Source organism: Eubalaena glacialis, chromosome 2, assembly GCF_028564815.1.
Source record: "Eubalaena glacialis isolate mEubGla1 chromosome 2, mEubGla1.1.hap2.+ XY, whole genome shotgun sequence".
Classification (NCBI taxonomy): Eukaryota; Metazoa; Chordata; class Mammalia; order Artiodactyla; family Balaenidae; genus Eubalaena; species Eubalaena glacialis.
In genome coordinates, this window is record NC_083717.1 from 181,309,237 (window position 1) to 181,335,332 (window position 26,096).

Genomic DNA, 26,096 nt, shown 5'->3' on the forward strand with positions numbered 1-26,096 from the left:
GTCCTTAAAGAGTTAACACAACCCACAAAGACAAAAAGAATGAGAGAGGAGACAACAGCAGATGAGAGCTGTCAAGCAATGTCTAAGGATAGAGGAGTGATGGCTGAATTTAGGCATAATGAAGAAAGCTGAGACTAAAATCCCAGCAGAGGGAAAACTGATCAGATGCTAATGGATTAGCCTCACAGAATCCCACAAAGGCTTTGGAATTGGAGGCATCAAGCACAGTGGACTATGGGAGTGAGATGTGGAGGTTAGTTAGACTCTACAATGAAAAGTTAGACCTTCACATTCTCAACACTTCCTGGGGGCATAACCAGGTGATTCCCCCTCCCCTTTCCCATACAAGTCAATGTTAATGCTAGATAAATTGAAAAGAAGAGCACAGGGGTAGGACACCAGACTAAAAACAGAAGGCGAATTGGACAACAAGAGCCTGTAGCCCCTTGCCCAGCTGGGTATCAGAATACCAGCACCCAGACTTACATCCCTTCTACAGGATTAGAAGATCCTTCTCTGAAGAAACGGAATGGCCCCAGAAGGAAGCCTCCTGAGAGATACGGAAATTTGAAAAAACTGGGTCCCAGCCCAGCCACTCCACAGGAAGCCCCCCCCCCGAAACACACAGCTTCCAATAAGCTCTTCAGAACCTTCCATTTAAATATGAAAGGACATCCAAGGAAAACCTACACTACAAGTCAGAAACCTAAGCAATCAGGAAAAACAATAAAGTCTGAGGAAACGGAGATAATGCAGGAAACAGAAGAAAATATCAAAAACACGAATTAATATATTATGTACGATAAGAGAAGTCATTGTTTAAAAAAAAAAGAGCAGGCTGTTGCAAAAAGAAACATTCAAGGAAAAATGTAAAGTTCTTGGAAATTAAAAATATGATGGACAAAATTAAAAATTCAATAGATGATTTGGAAGTAAAGAAAAGGAAACCATCCAGAAAGTAAGGCAATAAGACGGAAAGATGATCAAGACAAAAGGGAAAAAAAAAATAAGAAAATTTAAAAATCAGTCTGAAGTTCAACTATTGGAGTTTCTAAGTGTTCAGAGAAAATGGTGAGAGGAAAATGATTTAAAAAACACATAAACAAATAAACACAAATCCGTAAGAACCTTTCCTAAAACAGGAACATAAGTCTTTCAGTTGAAAGGTTTGATTAAATCCACAGCAAAATGATTTATAAAGACACAACAAAATTCTAAAAGCTTCCAGAAAGAAAAAAATCTGTGTACATAGAAAAGATGAACAATCAAAATGGCATATGACTTCTCAACAGCAACAACAGAAGCTAGATGTCAATTAGTATTACCTTCAAAATATGGAGGGAAGATGATTTTCAATCTAGAATCATATATATACCCAAACTGCTGACTAAGGAAGATGGTGAATTAAAGACATTTCCCAAGATTAGGTTCTTTGAGAATTTATCTCCTATGTTTGTGCATTAGTAAACTGTTAGCAGGTATGCTCCACCAAAAGCAGCAAACCATAAAAGAAAAAACATGGGATCCAGGAAATGGGAACCATACAGGACACAGGTGAGAAAGAAATCCCTGCACAAAACCTGTTCTAGAACAGGATGTAGAGCAACCACAGAAGATGACAGCAGGAAAAACAAAACAGAAGGGGTACATGATCTGATACATTTGGCCAAGAGCAAAATGAGATTGAGAGATGCTATTAGAAGGCATGGGAAGAATTAAAGAGAAAGAAAAAAAGAAGGAAGGGAGGGAGGGTGAAAGGAAAGTGTATGTTTGTATATCTACAAATATATACACAAATCAAAAAGAAGCGATGTTTACTAGTAGGAAAAAATGAAAAGTTGCACAAGAAAGGATTTGTAATCATAGTATATCATTGGTCTCACTGATGCATAGTGTTTACGTAATAATATAAACGGTGTCAATTCAAAAGAAGGGAAGGGGAAAAGGTCTTAATTATCACAGTATCAAGTCAAGGGGTAATATTTAAATTGATTAAAAATCAAGAAAATGATGGTAAAGGTACATTACTGATTTTTAAAAATTTCCATCATGAACTATAACATACAATACATAGAGAAAAGTGAACAAAACAAAATGTACAGCTCAATGATTTATCGAAAAGCAGACATCCAGGTAATCATCACCCAAGTCAAAAAATAGAACTTTGCCAGCACCCCTGAAACTCTCATCCTTCTCCTCTTAATTAGCACCCTGGTCCTCCCCAACAACTATTACGTTAACTCTGATAGTAATCACTTTATAATTTTGCCCTCTAAGCATGCATCCCTAAAGACTATAGTTTCAACAAGCCTGTGTTTTGTGTTTTATATAAATGAAACACAGGTGTGTGTGTGTGTGTGTGTGTGTGTGTGTGTGTGTGTGTGGCTTCCTTCACACATTAATGTCAATGAGACTTATCCAGGTTGTGGTGCAGTTTGTTTTTATTGGTTTTTTTATTTATATAAATATACCATAAAGTGTGTGTGCACATACACACACATGCACACATTATATTATACTCTTGATGGATATTGGTTGGTTTTCAGTTTGGGGCCTTTATGAATACTGGTGCTATGAACTTTTCTCTCCATAATTTTTGGTATATATGTATTCACTTTTCCCTTGAAACTGTACATCAGATTAGAATTGCGGACTCACAGAATATGCCCTTGTTCAATTTTATTAGATAATGCTAGTTAGTATTCCAAAATGGTTGTACCAATTTAGTCTCACCAGCAGTGTATGAGAATTCTCGTTTCTCCAAATCCTCACCACCTGTTAGTATTGAAAGTCATTTTTAATTTTAGGCAGTGGGTGGAAGTGTAGTCACATTTTATGTGGTTTCTAACTTATATTTCCCTGAAGGCTTATGAAGTGGAGCACTTTTTTCACAAGCCTATTGGACATATGGATAGCATCTTTTGTGAAGCTCCTGTTTAGGTCTATTACCCATTTTTCTATTTTATCTTTCTTCTACTGATGTGAGGAATTCTTTGTATATTCTTCCCACGAGCCCTATGTAAATCATAGATATTGCAAATACCTCTAACTTGTCTCTCACTCTCTTAACTATGTCTTTTGATGAAATTCAGTTCTTCATTTTAATACAGTCCAATTCTATTGTCTTTTTTAATGATTTTTTTATGATTGGTTCTTTTGGGTCCTGTGCAGGAATTCCTTTCCTAGCCAAAGTCATGACTATATTATCCTACATTATCTTCTGGATATTTTATTATTTTGTCTTTCACATTTAGATCTTGAATTCACTTGGAATGGGTTTTGGTGTATGGTGTAAATTTAGGGTCAAGGGTGTATGTTGATATCTAATTGTTCCAGGGCTGTTTATTAAAAAATGGCCATCCCATCCCCTTGGGGATGGGGTTTTTAATCACTGATAGTGTGTCTGTATATACACAGGTCTGTCTGCAGATTCTGTTCTCTTTCACTAGTCTATTCGTCTATGCTTGCACCAGTGCCGCACTGCCCCAGCTACTCTAGCAGGACAACAATAAATCTTTATATCTGGTGGACCAAGTCCTCTTTTCTTATTCTTCTTCAAGAGTATCTTGGCTATTCTTTTTTTTTTTTTTTTTAATTTTTTTTTTTTGTGTGTGGCTGTGTTGGGTCTTCGTTTCTGTGCATGGGCTTTCTCTAGTTGCGGCAAGCAGGGGCCACTCTTCATTGCGGTGCGCGGGCCTCTCACTATCGCAGCCTCTCTTGTTGCGGAGCACAGGCTCCAGACGCACAGGCTCAGCAGTTGTGGCTCACGGGCCTAGTTGCTCCATGGCATGTGGGATCTTCCCAGACCAGGGCTCGAACCCTTGTCCCCTGCATTGGCAGGCAGATTCTCAACCACTGCGCCACCAGGGAAGCCCATCTTGGCTATTCTTGGTCCTTTGTGTTTCCATATAAATTTTAGGATCAGCTTATCAATTTTCACAAAAACCCTCTTGGGATTTTGATTGCGATTTCACTGACAGTTTGAGATTAACTGACATCTCTTTAAAAAAAACAGAGCCCTCCATTTCATAAACATAATATATCCCTCCATTTATTTACGTCTTCTTTAATTTCTCTCAATCATGTCAAATGGTTTTCAACATAGGTCTTCATAACTTTTGTTAGATTTATTCCTAGGTATTTGATTATTTTTATTCTGATGTAAATTCATTGTGTATCTGTTTATTGGTAGTAAGTAGAAATAGAATTTATTTTTTCATATTTACATTGTATCCAGCCAACCTGCTAAATTCACTTTTTAGTTCCAACAATTTATCTGAAATTCCTTTTGAATTTTCTACGTACATAGTAATTTCATCCCCCAATAATTATAGTTTTATTTATTCCTTTTCAATCCTAATATCTTTATTTCTCTTTTGTGCCTCATTGCATTAGCTGGGATTTGCCATGCAATGATGAACAGAAGAGGTGATAACTGACATATCTGTCTTTTTTCTTACTCTCAAACAAAGTTTTAACATTTCATCCATTACTCATGATGTTTTCTACTTTTTAACGATACATGGTATTTTTTGTAGATACTCTTCTTGGAGTAAGAAAATTTTCTCCTGTTTATTAGTTTGCTGACCCTTTTAAAAAATCATGAATAAATGTTGGATTACATCACATACATTTTCTGCATTTACTGAGATGATCGTATGATTTTTTATTCTGTTATATACTGAGTTACACTGATTGATTTTCAAATATATGACCTCAACCTTACAGTTTTGGAAGATAATCAACTTGATCATAATGTAGTAATTTATTGCTGGATTCACTTTGCCAGTATTTTGTTTAGGACTTTTGAATCCATATTCATAAGTGAAACTAGCCCAGAATTTTTCTTATTTATGTCAGGTTTTAGTATAAGAATTCTGCTGACCTCTTAAAACAAGCTGGGAGTGTTCCTTCTTTTTCTATTACCTGGAAGAGTTTGTGGAAAAAATGTGTTATTTCTTCCTTAAATATTTAATGAATTTAACAGAAAAATCATCTGGGTCTGAAGTTGTCCTTGTGGTAAGGTTTTTAATTGCATATTCATATGAGTAGATATAGTGCTACTCAGACTGTTATTCTTACATCAGTTTTGATAAGTGGCATTTTTAGAAAATTTGTCCATTTCTTCTAAAATTCCATTTCATAATTTGCCATGGTGTTATTCATCATATTCTGTCCTTATCATTTAAATATAGTGATGTCCTTTGCTTCATCCCTGATATTGGCTATTTGTGCTTTTTTTTTCCTTGATTAGTCTCAGCAGAATTTATTAACTTTATTAATCCTTTGGCTCTGTTGATTCTGTCTATGGGATGTCTGTTTTCTATTTCATTACTTTCTTCTCTTATTTGTATTATTTCCTTCCTCCTACCTTTTAAAAAAATTTAATTGCTTTTCTTTGTTAACCTCTTGAAATTAATGCTGAGGTTATTTATTTTTAAACCTCTTTTTTTTTTTCTAATGTATATATTTGAGGCTATAAATAGCCCTCTAATCATGGCTTTAGCTGTATTCCATGTCTGGTATCTCTTATTTCATTATCATTAATTTGTAAATATTACCTAATTTTCATTGCCATTTCTTCTTTGACTCATGATTGCTTAATTTCTAAACATATGGGGATTTTTCAGTTATCTTTTTCATTGTTGAATTCTAGTTTAATGTCACTGTTATCTGAAAATACACTCTGTATGATTTCCATCCATTGAAATTTGCTGAGTTGCTTAATGACTCAGACTATGGGCAATGTTGACAAACATTTTCTGTGCCCTTGAAAGAAATGAGTATTTCATATTTGTCAAGTGCACTGTTTTATAATTAGATCAGGTCTGTTAATTAACTTTGTTCAAACTATATCCTAACTGATTCTTACTGTCTGCTCACTGTATCAATTACCAGGAGAGCTATGTTAAAATTTCTAACTATATCAGTATCTATTTCTACTTATAGGTCTTATAATTGTGTGTGTATGAGAATATGTGTGTGTGTTTTAAAAGTGTGTACAGGGCTTCCCTGGTGGCGCAGTGGTTGAGAATCTGCCTGCCAGTGCAGTGGACACGGGTTCGAGCCCTGGTCTGGGAGGATCCCACATGCCGCGGAGCGGCTGGGCCCGTGGGCCACAATTACTGAGCCTGCGCGTCTGGAGCCTGTGCTCCGCAACAAGAGAGGCCGCGATAATGAGAGGCCCGCGCACCGCGATGAGGAGTGGCCCCCGCTTGCCACAACTAGAGAAGGCCCTCGCACAGAAGCGAAGACCCAACACAGCCATAAATAAATAAATAAATAAATAAAAACCCCCCAAAAAAAACTGTGTACAAATTTAGAAATATTTTATTTTCCTGGCAAACTGAATCGTTTTTGTTATGAAATAATCTCTTTTCAACTCTGACAACACTTTTTGCCTGTTAGAGGGTCTACTTTATCTGACATTCATTTAGCTATAGAATCTTTCTTTTGGTTAGTGTTTGCATAGTATATCTTTTTACATCCTCTTATATTTGACCCTTCCGTATATTTTTAAATAATGTGTGTCTCTTTAAAGCAGTATATAGGTTTTTAAAAAATTCAATCTGATAATATTTGACTTTTAATTAGGGTATTTACTCTGTTTATATTTAATATAACTGCTGATATATCTGGGCCTAAACCTACTAGTTTTTATTTGTTTCATAAGATCCTAGTCTAGGATCTTAAGATCCTAGACTAGGATCCTTTTTCTCCCATTTTCCACCTTCTGTTGAATTATTTGAGTATTTTTTATTATTCTATTTCCCCCTTCTCCTAGCTTATTATTTATATATTCCTTCATCATTCTTTTAAAGATTATCCAGAGTTTAAAGCATGCACCCTTGACTTATTAATGGCTAACATTAATTAGTTTTTATCACTTCCTTTACAATATAAAGGGCTTAGAACAATTTCATTTCATTAATCTGTCCAGACTTGAGTTCCACTTTGATCATATATATTTATTCCCTATATATTTTAAACTCCACAAGACAAAATTATTATTATTATGTATGGCTAGTATTTATTTATATTTAACTAATTATTATTTCTATTGTTCTTCATTCCTTCCTACATCTCTGAGCTTTGTTCTGGGATAATTTTCCTTCTGTCCAAAGGATGCCTTTTAGTATTTTCTTTAGGATAAATGTGCTCATAATAATTTTTTAAAACATTTTTAGTTTTTTCTGAAAATCCTTTTAGGTAGATATAGAATTCATGGTTAACAGCTGTTTTCTTTCAGCAACTTGACGATATCATCCATTCCCTTTTGACTTTATTGTTTCAGTGAGTCAGAGTCAGTTGTCAATCTTATTGTTGCTCCTTTGAAGACAAAAGGTACCTACTCTTCCAGCCCTGACTGCTTTTCAGCTTTTCTCTTTGTTTTTATTTTCAGAAATCACACTGTGTTGTTCCTAGGTGAAGTTTCTTTATACAGACCCTGCTTGGTGTCTTAGGGCTTCTTGATTCTGCAGCTCTGTGTCATTTGTTCATTTTGGAAAATTCTCAGTCATTTTTTCCCCCAATTATTTCTCCTGTTCCATTTTCTCTCTCCCTACCTACTGAAACTCCAATTATTTGTATATGAGGGCTTTCTACTATATTTCACAAATCTTTCAAATTACTTTCCATTATTTTGCCTCTCTGTGCTTTATTTGGGTATTTTATTCTGCCTTATATTCTAGTTCACTAACTCTCTCTTCAACTAAATCTGGTGAATCCATCCATTTTTTAACAACTTTATTAAAGTATAATTTTCATACCATAAAATGCACCTACTGTAAATGTATATTCAATGATTTTAGTATGTTAATTCAGTTGTGCAACCATCACCATCACCACAATCCAGTCTTAGAGGATTTCCATCACCCCAAAAAGTTCATCTATTTAGATTTTAACTTCAGTAACTATATTTTTCAGTTCTAGGTTTTTATTTATAATTTTCAGTTCTCTGGCAAGTTTTAAAATCTTTTAATTCTTTGAATATATTAATCATAGTTATTTTAGAGACTATATCTGATTAATTCACTATCTGGATCCCTTGTAGGTATATCTTAGTTGTCAAATTTTTTTCTTGGTTTTTGATTATGTCTCATTTTCTCACAGATCTAGTTATTTTTCATTGGGTGACAGATATAGTACCTGAAAAACTCTAGTGAACATGAGGCTCTGGAAGATGTATCTTCCTCCAGAGAGGATTTTTGCTTTTGCTTCTGGCAGGCATCTAAGCTAGTGACACTAATCTGAAAATATTTCATTTTTGGCTTCAGTCCCTGTGAGAGTTTTTCTATTTCTGGTTCATCTTGATTTAGAGCTCCAAATGAAAACTGAGGTTGTTTACTAGGGTTTCTGCTCCTTGGCAGGACTTGACTACCTAACCCCATGAGTTTGTTGAAAGCTCTGTTAAGTTTTTAGTCTCTTAGCCGCTACTCTTGGAATTGATAATTGTCTCAAGAAGAAGATACAAAAGCTGGGCTCACTTCTTAGATGAGGGGACTTTCCTGCCCCCAAATCTTAGCTCTGCTATTCCTCATTGCCTTAATGGCTCTCCAATGCTTCCAAACTGACTTCTTTTTTCTTTCTTTCTTTTTAATTTTAATCATCTTTTCTCAGCAGAAGAGTTGGTCTCTAAACAAACTGAATCTACTATTGCTAGACATATTGACTACCATTGTAAGTAAGGTGACCATAATTTATCATACAAATCAGGATGCTTTTGAAAATGAAAGGAGGTAGTATTAGTCATTACACTGGGGCAGTAGGCACAAACCCAAACTATCACAAACAAATCAAGATATATGGTCACCCCAATAATAATGCATGGAGTACTTTGCTTAAAAAATATAAATTAATTTAAAATTCACATTGGCCATATCAAGAATGTGGAGATTTTGTCCCTACCCTTTGTAGTGACAGAATATTTGGTATTAAGGATACAAACGAGCCCTTGTTCAATATGAGAAGATACCATTCAGTAGCTCATTGTATCAGTAGAAGAACTTAACTATTCTACCCAGCCTGCTAGTTCATGGGCTCTATATCTTATTAATGTCCTTGGCTGAGACTTGGTACCTCCAAAAGAGTAGTTTTGGAAACTCTTCCAAACAAGAGAGAATTTTTTCTAAAAAGATAAGAGAGAAGCCTTAGAGTTGAGAAGAAAATGAACATAATTTTCAAAAAGAGCACTGTGTACCCCCCCCAACTTCATCTCTCTTATTAGAAATTCTGTACTCTGCTCTCATCTGCCAGAAATTCTATGCCCTGTTCCATGAAGGAAATAACATAATAAGTGAAGGGCTAGCTCTGCCTTGGCTTTTGAGGGAGCTATATTATCCACCTAGGTCATCTTCTAAAGTGAACTCCTTTGGGCTGGAAAGCTATTCTCTGACCAATGTCAGAGCTAAGCCCAAGGAGCTGCTCAATCGAATAAAACATGGTCAATATCTAATTACAGACTCACCACATCTTGTATTTTGCAGCCTGACCCTTCCTGGAATTTTGTTGTATTCAGAATACACTTCCTTTTCTTCATCTGCATATTTTAGATGGCTTGATTCAAAACAATGTTTTGTATATAAACAGCACAACATTTTTCCAAAGCACAGGCTTTATCAGCATATAAAGTAATTTGCCACATGCATTGTGTTTGCATCCAAGCAGATGGATAATAGATTAGTTAGAGTTTCTAAGATGTCAGTGTATTTTCCCATCCACGGTACAGTGCAATAGAGAAAGAAAACTACTCAATGAAAGCAAATTAGGATTCCAACAATTTAACTCAGGTCCATATGTCATTCTCATTTACTAAGACCAATAGCAACAGAAAATAAAAGTGAATCATTGAAAACATCGAGCCTAGCAACAAAGTAGTGAGTTAAACTCAGGTAAAGAGTGATCCTGAGGCCAATTACCTAGGGCCCAGTTTAGCTGAGATTATCTGTGGCTCTGAAGAATATTCAAGAGCTAAATTCCTCTGCTTGTTGTTAAATACTAGGCTGGAGAAAGGTTGGCCTCCTTAAGCAAGACCTAAAACCAAAGGAAAAAGGAGGGCAAGGTCTCTACTTAAGGGCTTGAGACAGCACCAAGCCATTTTTTTCCCACATCATACAAATAACTAGAACCTCACCATCACTATATCAGTCACAAAGCCAACTACAAAGGTCTTCTTCCACTCAAAGCAGTTTGTCTGCACCTCCTCATCCATCCCCCTATAGGGCAGAGTCTTATCTGTATTGCTCATCTCCCAATGCCCTGCCTCTCAACAATATCTAGCACTCCGTAGACCTCAACAAATATTTTCAGAATGACTGAATGAATTCTCATAACAACCCAGAGAGACCTGAAAAGGCTGATTTCAACAGTGCAGAAGAAGCTACCAAGACAGAGTAAACTGATCCCCCATGGAAATGCCACTATTGTTTGCAGTGCCCCCTCCAGACTCCCAACGTTTGGGGTTTTCTCCAAATTTTTATTTCGACATATTTCAAATCTAAGAAGAAAAGTTGAAGGCATAACATAATGAATAAGTTGCAGACCACAACGCTGCATCCCTAAATATGTTACAACAAGAAACCTCTCCTTTCTTTCAGAGGTTTAATTTTTTTGAGACCATACAGCATGTTCAAAACTGAGTGGTAGGGGACATTTTCAAAAGTTGAGCACAAAATTCACACCTTCAAGGAAGTTATTATATAGTTGGGGATTTAAACTGTACAAACATGAAATAATTCAGGATAATTAGGTCCTAAAGTTGGTGGCCTTGATTATAAGTGAAACAGGAGCTCAGAGAAGTGAGAAATCAGGTGGGGCTGAAGTTTCACGGAGGAAATACATGGCAGAGACAGACTGGTTATTTATTAAACCTGTTTCTTCTTTGTCCTAGACACACATCCAGACTACTTTTCCCAGCAACCCCTCTTTACAGTCAGATGTGGCAATCTTACCAAGTATTAGCTAATAGAATGGGAAAGGAAGTAGAATGTGCCACATCTAGGGCTGGCTGGTAAAAACATGCCACTCATGAGTCTCCACATTCTTTCCTTTTTTGCCAGTGTGATCCAAATAAGCACAATGACCTTGGGAGCCATAGATTGACAATGGCAGAGCCATAGGAAGGAAAGTGGCTCATACCCTAAATCACCACCTGAATCAGAGCCATCCCTTAATCAGGGATACCCATTTTGGACATATAAGGAATAAACATCTATTGTTTTGATTCATTGCACTATGTTGGGTTTATTGAAGCAACTAGTGTTACCTCAACTAATACAAGTTAAGGCTTAAATTACCCTGGAATATGTGTGTCAGGAGGTAATATTTTGAAAATAATGACTGTGCTTTGCCTCTACTGTTTTTTGCACATATAATCTTCACCCTAGTTGCCCAGAGGCATTCATATGTTTCAGGGACTATTAGGATTATTAAATAAGGAATACAAAGAGAAAGAATAGTTCTTTTTCTGGCAATATGGCAGAATAGATACCTTTAAAATCTTCTGAAAACAATCAAAAATGCTGGACAAAACATTTCCTCAAAAATAGTTTGAAATGCTAACTTAGGCTCCTGTTTTTACAAGTTAGCAGGGCATAAGGGTCAGTGATAAAGTTGCTGGCACTGACAAAGCCAGGGCCCACCAAGGTACAAAGTGTAATAGGAGGAGCCCTGCTAAAGATAGGACTCCAAAAGGCTACCATAATTGCCTGTCTCAAGAATCAGTGCTCGGTAGAAGGGAGAAAATCTTTACTGAACATTTATAACCATAAGACAATCCTTACATGGGTTTTGAGTATGAATTGATTACATGGTCGGTCCCCAAACCTCTAGTTGAGAATTTTTAAGTCCTTGCTTTGCAGATTGGTGATGATCCCAGGCACTTGGGAGAAACAAATGTAAAATCTAGTGAAACTCACCTTCAATTCAAACCTCAAATCATTCCCATTGATAAAGTCAAAAACAACAAGGTCACAGTAAAATAAAACAAAGTAAAATAAAAACCACACACACATGCATATAGAAACAAAGCATCATGAACAAAAACTAGCAGAAATAAGATAGTAGAACTGAACCCATAGACATCAAATTTTTAAATTATCAACTAACAATATTGTATGTCAACTCTATTTCAGTTTTTTAAAAGTCTAAAAAATTATCAGATGCACAATATAAAATAAATGTTTAAAAAAATAATAGAAGGAAACAAGTATATAAACTGTGAGCAAGATTAGACAGGTTAGATACAAGAAACAAAAAAGACTGAAAAAATTATCGACTGTAGCATATAAAGATATTATATAGACAGAAAGTATGAAAAAGAGGTTAATACATAGAGAAGACAACAGAAGTCTAACATATACCTAATCTAAAATCCAGAAGTAGAAAAAAGAGTACTAAGCAGGAACAGTACTCTGAGACTCTTCCAGAATTGATGAAAAAAATCAATCCACAAATTCACAAAACAAACAAAAAAATCCAAAGGAAAATAAATACATAAAAAAGAAATTCACATCTATAGACACTTTATAATAAAACTGCAGAATGCCAAAGATAAAAAGAATATCTTCAAAGCAGTTATAAGGTTTTCTTGAAAGACGAATACCTTCCATGACAAATGGCAATTAGATTTAGTATTACTTCTTAGCAGCAGAAGTCAGAAGACAACAGAACATCTTTAATGTGTTGAAAGAAAGTAACCAGAATTTTATACCTAGCAAAACTATATTTTAAGGAAAAAAAGGAAAGAATTAGAATTTTCCAACAAACAGTAAGTAAAATAGGTCTCCCTCAATTGATCCTCACTTAACGAAATCTATAAAGAGAAGTGATGGGTAGGGGAGTACAAGTCAGGGAATAAATTATAAGCAAAGAAAGTAATAAATATGTGGGTAAATCTGAACAAATTTCTATTTTTAAATGATAATGTCTAACCCACGAGGCTAAAAAAAACCACAAGGTAGAACTAAAACACTGGGCAAAAATGGGACCCAAGATAGCAGGGGGAGGGGTGAGAGGTGGTAATGACTGGATTAAATGGTCTAAGCTCTTTGCATTGTTTAGGAGGAGAGGAAAGATAATGATTCACTTTAGACTTTTAAGTATGCATGCTTAAATTTCTAGAGAACCACTAAAAGAATAATAATAGAGTGTAAAACTTCCAAAGTACTATAGAATAATACATGAAATAAGGAAAAAATGTTAATCAATTCAAAAGAAGGCAAGAGGTGAAAGAAGAAGAAACGTGAAGAGGTAGGACAAATGGAAAGAATAAAATAACATGAAAGAATAAATTGAAATCAATCTGAAATTACAATAAATATAAATGTTTACATATTTCATTTAAAAGATATGTACGACTGCATAAAAACAATACCCAGTGTAACGTCATTTACAAAAGATACATCTAAAATACAGGATGTAGGGACTTCCCTGGCAGTCCAGTGGTTAAGATGCCTCGCTTCCACTGCAAGGGGCATGGATTCGATCCCTGGTCAGGGAACTAAGATCTTGCATGCTGTGCAGCAAGGCCAAAAAATAGAAAATAAAATAAAATAAAATACAGATGTAAAGAGTTTGAAAAAACAAAGAATGGAAAACAAATAGCAAGAACTAATAATGAAGAAGCTATTATATCCTACTGTTGACTAGTATTGTTGCATGGACACCAGACAAAATATGCTTTAAGACAAAAAGCATTATGAGAGTTAAAGTGCACTACTTCATAATAATAAAAAATTTGATTCTCCAAGAAGATAGAAGAATTCTAAATGTGTATATACCAAATAGTGTAACTTCAAAATATATCAAGAAAAAAAATGATAATCTACCACCTTACTGAGAGATTTTTAATACACTTCTCTCAGTAAAAAAATAGATCAAATTGGGATAGGGACTTCCCTGGTGGCACAGTGGTTAAGAATCCGCCTGCCAATGCAGGGGACATGGATTTGAGCCCTGGTCCAGGAAGATCCCACATGCCACGGAGCAACTAAGCCCGTGTGCCACAACTACCGAGGCTGTGCTCTAGAGCCCGCGAGCCACAACTACTGAGCCCGTATGTCACAGCTACTGAGCCCACATGCTGCAACTACTGAAGCCCGTGTGCCTAGAGCCCATGCTCCGCAATAAGAGAAGCCACCACAATGAGAAGCCCGCGCACTGCAACAAAGAGTAGCCCCCACTCACCGCAACTAGAGAAAACCCATGTGCAGCAACGAAAACCCAATGCAGCCAAAAATAAATAAATAAATAAATTTATTAAAAAAAAAAAAATTGGGCTTCCCTGGTGGCGCAGTGGTTGAAAGTCTGCCTGCCGATGCAGGGGACACTGGTTCGAGCCCTGGTCTGGGAAGATCCCACATGCCGCGGAGCAACTGGGCCCGTGAGCCACAACTACTGAGCCTGCGCGTCTGGAGCTTGTGCTCCGCAACAAGAGAGGCCGCGATAGTGAGAGGCCCGTGCACAACGATGAGGAGTGGCCCCCGCTTGCCACAACTAGAGAAAGCCCTCGCACAGAAATGAAGACCCAACACAGCCCAAAATAAATAAATAAATAAATAAATAAATAAAATAAAAATAAAGGAATTCCTTTAAAAAAAAAAAGAAAGAAAAACAAGGGCACAAACCAGAAACAACATACTTCACATCTACTCACATCCAAGTGGCTAGAATTTTGCCAATCTTTTTTTTTTTATAAATTTATTTATTTATTTGTTTTTATTTTTTTGGCTGTGTTTTGGGTCTTCAACGCTGTGCGCGGGCTTTCTCTAGTTGTGGCAAGCGGGGGCTACTCTTTGTTGCGGTGCGCGGTCTTCTCATTGTCGTGGCTTCTCTTGTTGCAGAGCATGGGCTCTAGGCGCTCAAGCTTCAGTAGTTGTGGCACACGGGCTCAGTAGTGGTGACTCGCGGGCTGTAGAACACAGGCTCAGTAGTTGCGGTGCACGGGCTTAGTTGCTCCGCGGCATGTGGGATCTTCCCGGGCCAGGGCTCAAACCCCTGTCCCCTGCATTGGCAGGTGGATTCTTAACCACTGCGCCACCAGGGAAGCCCAAATTTTGCCATTCTTAGCTGCAAGGGAGTCTTAGAAATGTAGTTAATGGACATAGGTGGGAAACTAGTTGACTCTGCCATAGGCAGAAATTCCATAGCCTTGAAAGTCAGGCTTTCTCCTGGGACAGGATTTTCGCCTATTAGCAGCAGTCTGGAGGACCCAGCTCAAAGAATTGACCTGAAGACAGCAGAAGATACTGCTTTCTTCCATGAGTGACAGTGAAGTTGCTAATCTTTCTGCCTGGATGGTAGAAGGATGAGATGGTGGAGGGGAAGTGAAAGAAAAGCCCACCTCTTTCTGGGTTCAGTTAATGATGGGAAGGAAAAAGGATATAAGAGAAGAAGACAGTGGATTCTGCCTCTTGATAGAGGAGGCACCCCTGAGTGCAGAGGGATGTCTTTGTGTCCATCCCCCTCCATCATCCAGAGCCCTAGGAAGAGAGGGTCTGCACCAGCCTGGAACACAGCTTCCTCAGCCCAGCACCACAGCCTGATCAAACAGAGGAAGCTGTGTGGTGGGGTGCCTCGGGTAGACTGTGGACAGAGTAGTGGACCCCTTGCAAGGACCACCAGGCCAGTGGGCTTGATGGATGGTGTCACGCATACTCAGAGTTTGCTGCCAGTGGGAGCTGAGGGTGGACCCAGCCAGCAGGGGATGCCACGTCAGGTTCTGATAAAGCCAAGAGGATGACCAGATCAACTTTTTTTGCAAACTGCGGGTCACTTATTGGGTCCCAAGTGTGGTTTTTTGTTTTGGGGTTTTTTTTTCATTAAATAAAATAGAATGGAAAAGATCAGAGTACATCAAGTATAAAAAGGATAATAATACCTTGTAAAATTTCTATTTCAGCTATACAGGTTATTTTGTAAAAACTTTTGTATCACCTGTCCATATATGCTTACTGGAATCTCATGAAAATGTATCTGTATTTTACTTTGAATCTTTGGAAACCACTGGACTAGACTATGTGTTATAAGAGCCACAGACTTCATCTGCTAATACAGAACAAGCAACACTGTGGCAAGAGACCCAGCCTCTGAGAGCCAAGGCCACCGTAACTAAGGAAACAGAGTTGCTAGTCCTCTGTAAGAAGTAAGAGTACACGAGACACCCCTTCCCCACACTCTGACATCACAGGCAAAGAAAGGGAACAACAGGAAGGAAGGGATATTGTTTTCCTAGGAAGACTGAGAATTATCTTAAGGGGCTATTTGGATTATCAGATCAAACTAAGTTTTTAAATGGATGGCATCAAAAGTTATTATTCTTTTTCCTGATAACCAATGGATGTTTGCTGGGAGGAAGGTTTGCTGCAGACAAAATAGACAAATTGCATTTTTCTGCACCTCACGGTTGCAGAGTGGGTGAACCTGGTGACCCTACAATGTGTGAAGCGGGGAAGAAGAAGGTTGTGGTCAGGGAACAATATGAACCAAGTCAGGGAAGCTGGAAGGAATAGGCAAGTTCAGGGATGAATGAACCCTGACCAGATCTGGGGGCATTTCCTGAGCACTAACGGGGACGGCCAGATTATAGAGGGTCTTGAAAGTTAGGCAGAGGAGGACAGACTCGGTAAGGAGAGCAACAGGGAGCCCGCATAGGTTCTTAGTAGATGAGGGACATAACACAACAATAACAATGTAAAAATAAAAATAGCTCCAATAATTTAAGTTGTAACTATGCGTCAGGCTGTCGGTCAAGGGTTTATCATTCGCTTTCACAAGCATCCTTTCAGGATTTCCACATTAATGAGTCTTACTTCACATTACTGAGCCTGAGGTTAAGGTCACACAGCTGTATGTAGCTTTGAAAGCAAGAAGTCTAACTTCAAAGCCCATAACTTCCAGAGTGGTTTAGGGACAGAAGTCTTCAGGAGGACAGAGGAAGGAAAGGGGCCAGGAGGGACAGAGCACCTCGGAAGTTCCCAACAGTATTCTCGGAGTGAGGCACTAGAACTCAAGATGAGGAGATGACCAGGAGGTGGATTTCAAAGCAAGCAGCAAGGAGCCCTGGTGATAAATGAGATATCTGGCACGTAAAACAAGTGGCTGTCCAAGTTTCCCAACCTGGGAAACAAGGATAATGGTTGTAACAGAGAAAAACCAAACCAAAACAAAACATACACAACAAAATAAGTGCCCTTCTTGAAAATGTCTGCCTGAATGCTTAAACTCAGAGCTTATGTCCTTCTCTTGTTCCCATTTCTCAGACCGAAAAACCACTTTCTCAGGATCTTCATTTTGAAGTTCAGAGGACCACTAAAAATGACTCTTGTAAAGCGTTCTCAGTTCCAAGACTGTGGAAGGAGCTGAGAAGTGGAGAGCATCGTAGAGGCTGACAATGCCCGGCCCACGTCCCCTTCAGGCCTCACTACTCAGCGCCACCAGTCCGAGCTTCACCTCGACCAGAGGCATCAAGTCCCTCCCTGAGAACCTTGTCTGGCCGAGGCTCGCGCACCAACCTCAAGTGCTGGGAATCGGCGTCTCCTGAGAGTCATCAGCCAGTGCCTGGAAGCGACATGCTGGACACCAGCTCTCGGCGCGCCTAGGCTCCCCTCGCAGTGTAACCGGGGATGGGGGGAAGGGGGCGGGGTGGGGGGGGATAGACGAGTCTCCCACTCACGCCCCTATTGTTGTCTTCCTGGGATCATCTCCCAAGTAAACTACCCACCCTGGAATCCTCCTTGCACGGTCCGCTTATACCTGGAGAGAGGAACTCGGGGAGGGCGTCACTTCAACCTGTCGACGTCAGCTTAGAATATAAACTTCAGTAGGGCCAAATTTGGGGATACATACAGTTTAAGAAGCCAGTCAGAGTTAGGGAACAGACGGTTGGCTCTGCCGGTGACTTCTTCCCCTTTAGTTCCCTATCACAGGGCACAGTTGCTGATATGCAGTAGGCACGCAATAACTGTTTATTGAATGAATGGGTGGATGATTCGTTCCCCCAAATTGGTGCATATATATATTGAACACGTCCCTAGATCAATTCTTTAAAATGATTTCACATTTGAGATCTGTGAAAGTACACGTGTGAAATATGAATTAGTTCCATTCAAGTGCTGATCATTTACCTGAAGTCTTCCAGAGAATTAGAAAGTGCCAGGCACCTGCATCACTGAAAATGTCCACATCGGTTCCATTGCTAGTTCCAACCGGTCACATACATACCAGGCATAGCGGGGTGCCCAGGGGAAGATTTAACTTGTCATTTTCCCCTTTGCCAGAATGAGAGCAGAGCTCCTTGCTTAGATGAGAAAGTCAGACTAACCCAGTTTCACTTGGTCTATATAAACCCATGTGGAGTTTGTTTGATTTACAGGTAAGGGGGTCTCAAGAAAGAGATACCCAACAGCCTCCTAATCTGACAACTTAAGCCACTTGTTTTTTATTCCGAAAAAAATAAAGGAGATATCATTGAATTTGCATCTCTGAGTTTGTTGAGCAGTTCATATGAATTATAAAGAGAACATTGTCCAGGAAATCTGTTTTCTGGATGCCACCAACAGGAATTCTAAGTGTAATATTTGGGTAATTAAAGAAAATCATATCCCTGTGGTAAGAGCCTTTTGTTTACCAACTAGGTGAATGTGCTCAGGGATGCATGAAGGGAAATTCAAAAGATGAAGATGGCGACTTCCCAGGTGGCGCAGTGGTTAAGAATCCGCCTGCCAATGCAGGGGACACAGGTTCGATCCCTTCTCTGGGAAGATCCCACATGCCACGGAGCAACCAAGCCCGTGCGCCACAACTACTGAGTCTGCGTGCCTAGAGCCCGTGCTCCGCAACAAGAGAAGCCACCACGATGAGAAGCCCGCGCACTGTAACAAAGAGTGGCCCCCGCTCGCCGCAATTAGAGAAAGCCCGCACACAGCAACGAAGACCCAATGCAGCCAAAAATTAATTAATTAATTTTTAAAAATTCATTCAAAGACAGAAAAGATGAAGATAAATTAAGGAAGGTAAGCTCTGACCAGGGAACTAAAAGGTTCCTCCCATCACTAATGGTCAAACATGGGAATACAGAATGTCAAGAAGCAAAACCCTACTTCTTGCCAAAATCACAATATTTTTCCCACCCCTTGCAATTTTTCCCAGGAGGAGACTCCATTTCAAGCATAGACGGGGGAGTTATCAACCCTGGAATAGAAACAGAGGAGCAGTTGTAAGGTAGCCAGTGGGGCGGAAAATGACTGGAACTTGGAGTCAGGGGGCCTGAGGGTGAGAACTAGTTGTACCAAAGAGTGTGTGGCCTGGAAACATAGTTACCTCAGTTTCTTCATCTGTGAAGGGACATTACTGCATATTATCATTACTGCATATTATCATTATTTATTAGTAGTAGTAGTAATGTTATATTAATACTAGATTATTATAATAATTAATAGGGGCAGCACCTGATAAATGAGAACCCCTTATCAGTTTGATGTGATTTTTCTATATTACCCAATATTGCCAAACTTACCATGAGCAACTTATTTCTTTTCCGAGAGACCATTCTAAATGCTAAATCCAATTCCACGAAACAATATGACTGTCTTAATTTAGAGACCTTATTAACTAGTCATTAAATGGTAACTGTTTCCATTTTACAGGCTGCAAAAATGTTGTTTGCCGAATTAGAACATTTCAGACTTTAAAGAGAAATCTGAGGTTATCTAAAATCTAACCGTGTATAATATTCTAAAATCACCTCTTCCAGCAGGACTTGCTACTGTCTGAATCTTAAGAAAGTGACATCTGCAAAGGTAGCGGAGACACTCTGTGTAATATTTGGAGTCCTCCATTAACAACTTCAGCAAGGTCCTGGTAACTGGACAGCATCCTTGAGTTCCAAAACAAAGTCCCCAAGAACATCGGAGTATAAAGGCTCACTCAAGGAGAGTCACTGGTCTATTATGATGAATACGCCTTGGGACAGCTCCGTTGGTTTTCTATGGCTGTACACATTCATTCTTCTTTGAAATGCAGGTGGGAGGAGGAATAAGATAGCTTTAAACAGCCTGAACATGAAAAGCTTTATTCAACCCAATTCAACAAACAAAAGTTAACCACAGTCATTTTCATCCACTACCACGGCCAACTATTTTGTGCTTATACTAGTTTTATCTCTCTAGAGGAAATATTGTCTTTAAAAAAAGAAAAAGTGCCGGCACAAATTGTTGCAAGATCTGTGGCTTCCCAGAATATTGATTATTTTAATCGCCATCTCTGACCCACACAGGTACTAGAAACATGGCAAGCACAGTGGAAGTAATAGGAGCATGCAGACAGGGGGCTGTCCTTTCTACTTCTATAAACTCCCCAACTGTGCAGCCTCCAAGAAACAATGCAAGGAGGTTTGCTGTGACCCTAAGAAGCACAATGCTAATGATACCGCGTTTGCGTGAAGTCCCTGCTGCTTGCTCCTTTTTTCTGTAACCGAGCATATGCGAATCAAGGGGTTGTGAAAATTAGGAGTGGAAGTGAAGGGGATCCCTCTGTCCACCACCCCTAGAAATCTTAATATTTATGGCCTCTGGGATGTAAAAAAGGGGAACTGAACTCAATCCCAATACTGCCATTTCAGTAAATCTCAGAATAGAAGAGATAATCTGAATATGTTTGATGATATTCAAATATCATCCATGTGTTATCATTTTACTCAACACTCAAAACACTACCGCGTCTGCCAAGCAGATTATATAGCTTGGCAAACTTTCATTTCATGAATGACACTTAATATGAAATAATTTTCACTGACAAATAGAGTAACAGTGATATAACAGATCCTGAGGCGGTACTAGAATAAATCCACACATTCCAGGACAATGATAACCGACTAATCTCAAACACCTCCACATGATGTTCCTGTAACTTATGAAGAAAGGGGGCCCTTTAAAAACGTCCTTTCCTGGGGATATATGTATATGTATAGCTGATTCACTTTGTTATAAAGCAGAAACTAACACACCACTGTAAAGCAATTATACTCCAATAAAGGTGTAAAAAAAAAGTCCTTTCCCCTTCCCTTATTACAGATGGAACCAGGGCTCTTTCATATTTATAGCCAGTCCAACTTAGCACTATATACAGAATGGCTTATTAGAGCCCATTGTCTGCCATTCCTTTTTCCTCCTCTGAGCACAAGTGCCCTCTTAAATTGTCAAGGCAAAAGTTCTCTCTTCAGCTCAGAAGTTCCAGGACTCTGCAAGCAATTCCCTCGGGGCCTTCCTTAGAGAATATTTGGGGCACTTTAAAAGCAGTGGTTTTCAAACAGTTCACAGGTCCTAGGGTGTGCCCCAGGCACAGCCCAGGAGAAAAGAGCAGCTTCTGCGTTCCTGGCTCTCGGTTCCCCCAGAGCAGCTCTGTTTTTATTCCACTCATATATTAGGGTCTTGCATAAGACTCCATTTGGTGCTAACTATAAAACCAAAATGATGTCTTCAAAAATGTGTGAAAACCATCGCAACAAATGGTGCCCTCCCTTAGGCTCTCTTAACCCCCTCCCCAGGCTGTTCCCTTCAAACGGAGGTTTCTGTACCTATTTTCCTTTAAAGAACCTCACCCTGTTTCCTCTTCCAGAATTTGAAACATACATGAATTGAAACTATTAAATATATTTATTTATAATATTCAAAAAGTAATCCAGAGTTTTGCACAATAAATCTTTTCAAGGTTATGATTCGTTTTTCTCATACGGACTCCAGCCTGGCTTTAGCTATAGCCCCTCCCCAAATTCCAACTCTCCCCCACTCCATCAGCAAAGGAGGCATACACCTGACATTTAATCTTTATGGATTTTAGTGTTACAAGCCAAGAGAAGAATGAAGCTGCCTCTTCCCTTTACCTCTCCACAAAACTGGCATTTGGTTGGTATTCTGGGCTAATTATTAGAAATTTGGCATCATCATCAAAAAACGCCAACTTCAGTCAATGTCTATATACCTGACAACTGAAAATGAATTGGAATTTTATTGAACATCTTGTTAATGTGTGTTGGTCAAATAAGTTGTACATGGCAGTATAATGACGAATGTTTCTAATCTCAGAGTCAAAAATAAATGAACAGAAATGCCAAAGATTTGGAGTAATTTAATTGTACTCCTCAAAAGTCCATTTAAAAATGAACTGTTCTGAGCAAACTATTTGACAGACAACGGAGCATGAAGGCAGATTCTAGAAACTAACAAATCCCATTCATTTCCTTCAGTTTGTAAAAACAAGCAACTGACATGTTTCCTGCCAATGAACATAGTTGAAGATAAGAAAGCTCCCTACAGGAAATCCTTTGCTAAAAGAGAACAGTTGTGCCACTAAGCTTAACCTTTTTCACCAAATCTCAATCAGTTAAATATTTGACAAGACGGGATCATGAAGTACATGCTAAATCACCCCAATGATGCTATATTGCTTCTAATGGCTGTATTTCCTATGGCATAGATGCAGGATATTAAATAAATATTACAGTATAGTTAGGATTCTTACCACCTCCTCTCCCCTGCCACCATGCAATTAGTTGATGAAAACAAGGGAAATTTTCTGCTTTTTAAAAAGACCAAAGTGTTAGTTAAGTGAGATGTAAAATTGACCATTTTCAGTTAAGATTAAGCAATACCATGCTATAAATCATCACGATTGTAAGAAGGATGTTTCTAAATGAATATCAAGCACTTCAAATTTAAAGACTACCATTGACAAGATTAGAAAAATATAAGAAATGCACCGGTTTTATATTTACAAGCTTCAATGTTGATCCTCAAATTCAAAATTTAGCCTCCTCAGTTATTTTTCGCTTAGCAAAGTGAAAGGGGGAGATCTCCAAACTTTTCTTTCTTTACTCTCCTCACTAAAACCACTACCAAGATATTGAAAATATTCGCAAACTTGAGTTGGGGAACCTCTCAATTATCCTAAAAACTAAAGCACTCTTCTCCATCCACAGAAGAAGAGGAAACTTTTCTAAGTTAACCAAAATAATAATAATTGCAGTTTTGAAAGAGCCCTTATTTCTGTTTAGGATTATCCTTTCCCTGCTTCGCTACTAAGAACACCCTTCCTTATACTTCCCAAAGCACCAGACAGAGTCTTCGTCTATCCTGTACAGGCAGCTTTAGAGCAAAGCTCCAAAATGCCACAGTTCTTCAAATTCAATTGCAACAGTTCAAGTCAGAAGCCTCTTGCAAACAGAAACTCTTCATTATACCGTCCCCAAATGACTCTTCAGCCACAGGTAACAGCCTAGTCTTTACAGCTCCACAAAGAGTGTTGTTCTAACAGTAGACATACAAATCAGTTCGCTTCCACAATTAAGTGATCAAATACATTCTTCTTAGCCTTCCCTGGCGCAACTCCGAGGTAGCAAAATGCAAAGTAAGCACGCGTGCTCATCCTTGCTTTAAGCCCTTTTCCTCACATCTTTTCAGTAAAAATACAGTTATGAAATCCAGGAGACTGCATTTTTGGTTGTTGTTGTAAAATGACCTTGATTTGACAGGCACGGTCTCAGGTTTCAACAGATGCTGTGGGAAAGCTTACAGAAGGCAACATGTTCTCCAGGCATCTGTGATGACATGCAGGTTTTGTTTTTTTGTTTTTTAAATGGTGGTTATGGTAGTGTACGTGTGTTGGAGGGGGTAACTCGTCTCAGTTTCCATGACAACCATGTCTCTACTCATCGGTTGTTAGATACCATCCACTTCCTGTGTCTAAATTTTTAAGCCAATCAGAAAAGTGTTTATACATTTAACAACTTCTGGGACGGTGCTTCTTTAATTGGGGTGTTTTAAGACTCAAATGGAGTTGTCCACCGGCCTTATATTTTTCCTCTTATGTAGAACATTTCACAATATTTACCAACTCATTCTTTTAAGGTGAAGAATGCCCTTTTTTTTTTTTAACTTGAAATGCATTCTCCTCAAACCAGATGCCACAATTTCTTATAACAGTGTGCAAGCTGATTTTGATTGTTGGCTCTTCGTGGCCTTTTTCTTTCACTGTTACAGACTTAAATTTAGTGCATGATACATGCTAATAATGCACAAGACACTTACATTATCAAAGTAAAGATACAGTTAAGCACCATCTGCTGACAGTGATATTTAACTCTTCAGATCAAAAAAAAAAAAAAACAGGAAAAATTATTCTAAGTTGAACAACTTTGCATTCTATAACTCCCAAGGAGAAACCATTGAGAACATATTGTAAAGTGATATGTCTATAAAAGCTGATGTCTGCAAAGAAATTTGTCACCAGAATGGCCTACTTTTTTTGGATAGAAGCAACAACAAAAATTTAAACACAAAGGTATCTCAAGCAAACTGCACCCAAATTAAAAATCAACCTTGCAGAAATCTGGGCACGAGAAGGCTACTCTGAAATTACAGCATGATTTTCAAAGAAGGTTTTGGGTGACTGTTTCCCTAAGTCTTCATTGAACTGACCAATCAGTGTGAGAGCAGAGTGGGCTGGAGTCATTTGTGCAGTCTTCCGAGCTCTGCGAGCTGCTCTCCCCTCTCTAAGGCAGCGCTGGCGATCAATGAAAAACAGGGAACAAAAGGAATATAACAGGATGTCTCCTTAGCTAAGGAAAATGATTCCCTTTTTCCTCAATGAGCCAGCCGCACCCTGCCCACAACAGCTCCACATGGGAGCTCCCAGCAGACCAGACCTTTCCGCTGAAGCACATTTTACATGTGCAAATCATGTGTCCCAACTGCTGGCAAATGTGTCACCTTAAGCATATCCTGTGACAGAGGGCTCCCCGAGCCCAACCAATTGAAACTAATAAATTAAATAAATTAATAATCCCACCATTAAGAGCTGCCAAGAAAGACTGTGTTTCCCTTTCCCAAATGTCAAATCCGAGAGTATAAACAAAGCATGAAAAATAGTCTCTTCAGCTTCCCCAGCCAGTAATCATGGTTTTCTCCTCAAAACCAGGTTTCTCCAAAAAGAGAAATATTCTGACTGCCCTCAAAGGAAACTCTCATCTGTATATGTCATATCAGGATAACCAGTTACAGTATTTGAAAAGAGGTTTAAACTGCCCACAGATATGACACTGTTTATAATTGATAGCAAAACACTTGCGACAGCAATGCTGTAAACTCTGCCCGAGCCAAACTCCACATTTAACACGTTAGTTCCTTGAAAATAAAAGTAATGCCTGGGGAGCACACAAAAGTAAAGACCTAGGAAGTAATTAACAGAATTACATCAATTATTTCATAATTTTTAAAAATTATCCATTTGTCTGCTATTTAAAAAAAAAATTTAAAAACTACTATCCACAAATTCCTGAGAAACTTTTTTTTTTTTTAATGAACTTACTTTTGAGACAAAACTAATGAAAATATGCAACTTGCCAGCCCTGGATCTCTCCCATTCGGACTGCATGCTATAAATCAATCTGAAACCAGGTGGAAATACGGGGGCGGACACCTTAAAAAATCAAAGGGTGCCCCAAAATGCAGCAGCCTGAACTGTGAGGGCTTCTCGTGACAATGCTGAACCAGAGCAGAAGGTCAGGAGGCAGGAAATGAGCCCCATTTTCGTTACCTTCGATCGCCTGCCCCCCCTGCTGCTTCTCGCGGCCGCATTGGGGGGCTGCGGCGGCGCTGGACTCGCGGGTGGCCCCGCCGCCGGGTCGCGCCGTCTCCCGGCAGAGCTGCAGCCGATCGCGGCCGGAACCCCGGCTCCAGCCCCGGCGCCCGCCCGGGGTCGGCGGCGCGGCTCCCACCCGGGCCCGGAGCCCTGCTGGGTCCTAGTGCGCGCCGCGCGCCCGCCGGCGGCCAGGTCTGCAGCCCGCACTTACGGCAGGCGGCTCGCGAGCACCGTGGTTCCCCGGGAAAACCGAAAACCCCGTCGTTCCCTTTCAAAATCAGACACGGTAGGTGCGGATGAACTGGAGCTTAATGTCAAATCCCGGCCTAAGATGTTAAAAGAAAAACATTGGCGACAACTGAACTCATTGAAGGCGGATATTAACATCTGTAGCCCCAGTGTAAAGCGTAGGGCAGTAACTGGTTTCCGTAGGTTCGCCCGGTGCACTTGTGATATTGTACATT

At 39.1% G+C, this 26,096-nt stretch overlaps 1 protein-coding gene across 1 annotated transcript in view; it reads right to left on the reverse strand.

Moving 5' to 3' along the window:
• Nucleotides 1-25,674, reverse strand: part of FOXN3 (forkhead box N3) — a 396,925-nt gene extending 371,251 nt beyond the window's left edge. Inside the window, exon 1 of the mRNA XM_061182795.1 lies at nt 25,588-25,674. The gene's annotated coding sequence lies outside the window, so the exon portion shown is untranslated. The remainder of the gene's footprint in view (nt 1-25,587) is intronic.
• Nucleotides 25,675-26,096: the final 422 nt, after the last annotated feature.